This window comes from Megalops cyprinoides, chromosome 4 (assembly GCF_013368585.1).
Source record: "Megalops cyprinoides isolate fMegCyp1 chromosome 4, fMegCyp1.pri, whole genome shotgun sequence".
Taxonomy (NCBI): Eukaryota; Metazoa; Chordata; class Actinopteri; order Elopiformes; family Megalopidae; genus Megalops; species Megalops cyprinoides.
The window spans coordinates 3,197,501-3,202,500 of NC_050586.1; the positions used below are offsets into that span (position 1 = coordinate 3,197,501).

The following is a 5,000-nucleotide window of genomic DNA, read 5'->3' on the forward strand; positions in this document are numbered from 1 at the left end:
GAGAGTAAAAAGGGCATCGAGGGCTGCTCTCTTTACCCGCAAACCAAGCGCCTCCTCACAGACTCTGCGTGTGGCCTGACCTCCTGGCGCCTTTTTCTGCTCGGTTCTTCCAGAAACCAGTGCCAGCACACCTGTGCAGCCCCATTTTTTTACCCTCTGTGTAACTTGCTTTTTTTGGTTTTGATTCTTTCAACCTGCTGCTCCGCAAGATTTTCTAGAGCCCAATCGAGCCACACATGGACACATGGAACCACCCCAGACAACTTCTAAAGAACTGCCCCGGCGGTGTTAGGAGCAGGAGAGAGAGGGAGAGAGATCACTCTGGAATGCCCTTAAAGAGGCCCAGCATCCAGAAACGCTGTAACCGGCTGACCCGCTCTGACATGTACGATGCCCGTGCCATCTCCTCGCTCTTATCCAATCTAAAAATACTCTGTCCTTTCTCCCCCTCCCAGCCCTCTCCCTGCCCCCCCGCCCCCCCGCACAGTCCCTCTCTCTCCACACATCAGGAGCTCAGTCCGACTCGCTCTGACATCAATGGCAGACTTAATGTTACATTTATAGCACAGCGGCACTTCAGTACTGCGCCTCCCAGCCGGGGCTACGGAGCTTCGTTACGGCGGTGTATTTCGGACCTGCGGAAGCTCAAGGCTCCTGCTTAGATCCCTGCTTAGATGCTCTGAGCCGCGATGCTGTGCGGTGTAGTGGTGAGCAGACCCTGGCCTCTGTCTGTGTCCAGTAAGCCTGATGCTTACGAGATTCGGTACCTCTGCTCAGAATCGATCACCGACTCTCTCCAAACAGGCACGGAACACGTGACAGTGAATAGGCCTTCCGGGGGTTTGTCCGGATCAGAGGCTGTGGGGGGGCAGCTCTTGTGTTGCTAGAAAGCCAGGAATGATCAGTAGGTGCTACTGGCTGGTAGCTCTCTGGAACGGTGCAGCCCGGCGTTTAATGATAAGTGGTGCTTTTACAGCCCATTGTTATGCTGTGCCATCGAGTGTAATTGGGCCGTAAATAATTGAATTGACAACAGGAGGGCAACATTACAGGTCGAAAATAGACAGTGCATTTGAAAACAGAGTGTGAAAAATGTCTTCCCACGGGCACGGGGGTCACCAGCATGCAATGGGTCAGGTGGTGACGTGGAAAGGAACTGCAGTAAAATCGTCATTCTCATCATCATCATCACCATCACCATCATCATCATCACCATCATCATCATCATCATCATCACCATCACCATCATCATCATCATCATCATCATCATCATCATCATCATCATCAGCAGCAGCAGCAACATCACAAATATAATCTTCAACATCAGCAGCATGACCCCAATCAATACTGTCGCCACCATGTCAGTATCGTCATCCTCATCCACATTATCATTACCTTCACCATCAGGATCGCAGATCAATTCAGTCCTATCAAGTGTCACAGCTGCACGGATCAATTATGCTCTCGGAGGTCCTCGATGCACCACATTCTGTTCTTTTTGACTGAGCTGCCTCAATAATTACACTAAGGAGAAGACATATGTGTCAAACAGGGAGAAATGGCGTTGGAAGGGTTAGCTAAAGCCTGCCTTGCACTCCTAGTTTTCCTGTTTCATTCTCTGTTTCGTTGTGTAAGTGTGCTGAGGTAAAGTTCGGGCAAATTAAGACCAAAGACTGATCCCAGGTCAGTGCTCTGGACTTAATTTCATGGCAGCTGTGTATTCATGGTCTTTCATGAGATTCTACTGCTTGAACTATTAGTGCACACAGTCTTTGAGCTTTCGGTGTTCCTCTTATGTTTCTCTTATTTTTGTCCTGGTTTGAATTGTCCCTTTTACTGTTGTGCTTGTGATAGTATGTGGTTTGCAGTAATACTGCAGATATACTGCAGATATACTACCCGCAAATACTGCAACAGTGTTGTAGTGCAGCTGCAGCTTATGCAATGTGTTACACAATGACTCTGGTTCAGTTGTGTAATGGATGTTCATCTAGCCACATTGTGTGCACCTCTGCAAGTCTGTACGTTGCCCTGGATGCCAGTGTATCCTATACGACTCAACCTAACACGGAGAGCAAGAGGCTTAGCAGTAGACCTAAAAAAAAAAAAAGAACGACACAGCCAGCGCCAGAGCAACCAAGTTTAATAAGAAATTGCCTCAAAATACATGATTCACTCCATAAAAGAAAGGACCGATAGCTGGGATTTCAGATTTGGTAGTTATAGCAACGTTCGGTTTCCTAGAGATGGGGCTCCATGGGAGTGGAGGTTGACCTCAGAGAGTTGAAGTGGCTCTGCCTTCACTTCCTGTCACATGACCGCTGTTCACGCCCACATGGGGGCCAGCCAGTCCCTCTCCCTCTCCCTTTCCCCACCATTGTGCTCAGCCTTTGTTCTTTCTTACTTATTTCTTCCTCAGTGGATCCGTTCTGCTCACCTGTTTTGGCGCCATCTGTTCCCTTTTTCTCTGTTGTTCTGACTTTGTTGAGTGGTGGATAAAAACCCCTTATGTTTCATCTTTTGAAGTTCAGAGATGGAGAGATGTGCCTCTTAGAGAGAGAGAGAGAGAGAGAGAGAGAGAAAGAGAGAGAAAGAAAGAAAGTGGGAAACATAGGATGTGAGAGAGCAAGAGCAATAAAGAGACCATTGACATTTAAGCCTCTTTTATTTAAAACGGTAAACCACAAACTTTATAAAATATTACCAGTCGTCAATTAACAAGTGAGAGAGACAGAGAGCGCAGGAGAGACTGAGTGAGAGTGGGGGGAGAAAAAGAGATTGGGAGAGACTGAGTGTGTTGAATTGAGAGAGGGAGAATGATTACATGAGAGGTAGAGACTGAGGGAGAGAGAGAGAGATAGAGATTGAGTGAGAGGGAGAGGGAGAGGGAGATTGAGGGAGAGGGAGAGGGAGAGAGGGAGATTGAGTTCAAGAGAGGGAGAGGGAGAGAGAGAGAGGGAGATGGACATTGAGCGAGAGGGAGAGAGTGGAAGAGAGACTGTTACCCGCTCAGTCTCTGAGGCTGAGGGGGAATTCACAGAGCCGATGAGAATCGCATTCACACTCGATGCGTTATAAATCTGCTAGGAGGTGCACACTTCAAACAAGCTTTGAAGTGCGGAGAGAGGCGAGGGGAGATTTTGAATTAAGGCAGGAGCAGAGCATGGATAAAGGAAGTACTTCACTCAGAGTCAGCCCCACACAGCCGGCCCCTCCTGACTGTCGCTTATAACAGAGAGTGGGACAGGTTTCCTTTAAATCAGCCTCTACTGTGCTGGAAGCTTCAGAGAGACACCTTTCTGCATAGGTTCCTCAGGTCAATTAATTCGCTAAAATTTGAAAATAAAAATGTACGTTTAAAAAATGCCAAATGTTTACATTTTAAGGTAAATTAAAAAAAATGAACATTGATATGCAATAAGTTAGCACTTTGTTGCACGTGAGCTCTGGCATTTGCAAACAATAATAATCTTTATGAGAATTTTCTAGCATATTGAAGGTAGTATTAACTGTCACCCAGTGTGCTATCTGAAGCAGAGGTTCTTGGCCTTTTCTAGTCCATAACCCACTTCATCTGCACATTTCTTGTGACCCCGTGGCTCTCTAAACTGTAGCCAAAGATATGTTCAAATGTGGAATTGAATGCTTTTTTTTGCAATACATCATAATAACAGTGGGTACGCTGGCCCAAGTGTGTAACAGCTCACCTCAGCCCTTTCTGTGATTCGCTGGTTCTGACCCAGACTTTGGAAATCCTTGAAGTAACAGTAACAGCATTTCCACCTGATTCTATTGGACAGTACTGTTACTGAGGTATATTGAAAGGTATTGTTACTAGAGGTATACTGTACAGTATTGCTACTAAATATATACTGTGCAGTCTTGCTACTAAAGATATACTACATGGTGTTGTTACTAAGGATATACTGCACGGAACCGTTACTGCATTTAAACAGCATAGCCCCGCTGGTTAAGTCCCACACGGGACTTTCCTTTCTGGTTCAACCTTTTTTGGGTTCTGTCCTGTTTTCCATCCTTTGGAGAACACACAAACTGCGGATCCAAGAGCAACGTTGGACTGAATAAATTTAATCCGTCTTTTTCGACAAGCACATCCCCGGGCAGAGTTAAGAGGATTCCAGAAACTTTGCAGATAAGGAGCACAAAGTTGGCTTGTGTGCACTTCTTGATTTGGACGCTTTGTGCTTTGGTGTTATAACGTTAGATTACTAACAGACTTTTTCAGCTGCAAACACCACTACCAGTTTACTTCCCTGGTGTCACATCACCTGAACAAAGCTGTGACATGTGGGTTCTGAGTCTAACAGGAATGCAAAATACAGTCACTGTGTGATCCTGACCAAAACGTCGCTTGTGCAATGAAAGGAGAACGGAGAGAACTTCAACACTTATTTGATTTCTTTTCCATAATTAAAACAGAACAGAGAGAATTTGAACATGTTTGATGAATTGGGGGCTGTCTTTGGGAATTGTCTCTCCCATGGTCAAAATGCTATTACAGAACCCATGGTGGCAGTGTAGCATAGTGATTAGAAGCAGGGCTCGTAACCGAATGGTTGCTGCCTTCATCCCTGCTGGGCCACTGCTGCTGTACCCTTGGGGCAGGTACTTAACCCAGAATTGCCTCAGCGACTATCCAGTTATGTAAAAAGGATGAAATTGTAACCTGTGCAAGTCGCTCTGAATAAGAGCTAAATGGTAATAATGTAGTGCAATGTAATGGTATTGCTCCGCTGCAAAGCCTGTGGCTGCATTTACCAAAATTTCCCCATTTCCCCAAACTGAACTCTGGTCAGTTTAGACCTACAGCTGGATTACATGGGATCAGGGGTAAAAGTGCCAGCACAGATCTCAGGTCTGCAGTGTTTCCACACTTGGGGGAAAGCAGGGCTGTGCCTTTGACAGGGGGCAGAACCTTGGGCGTGGATCACGTGTGTGCACGCATCCCGAACAGCAATGCGTTTGTAACCTTTCAACTC

The 5,000-nt window shown here is 46.3% G+C and overlaps 1 protein-coding gene across 1 annotated transcript in view; it reads left to right on the top strand.

The window, feature by feature from the left end:
- whrnb (whirlin b) overlaps window positions 1-5,000 on the top strand; it is a 66,798-nt gene that overhangs the window by 15,089 nt on the left and 46,709 nt on the right. The window lies entirely within an intron of this gene.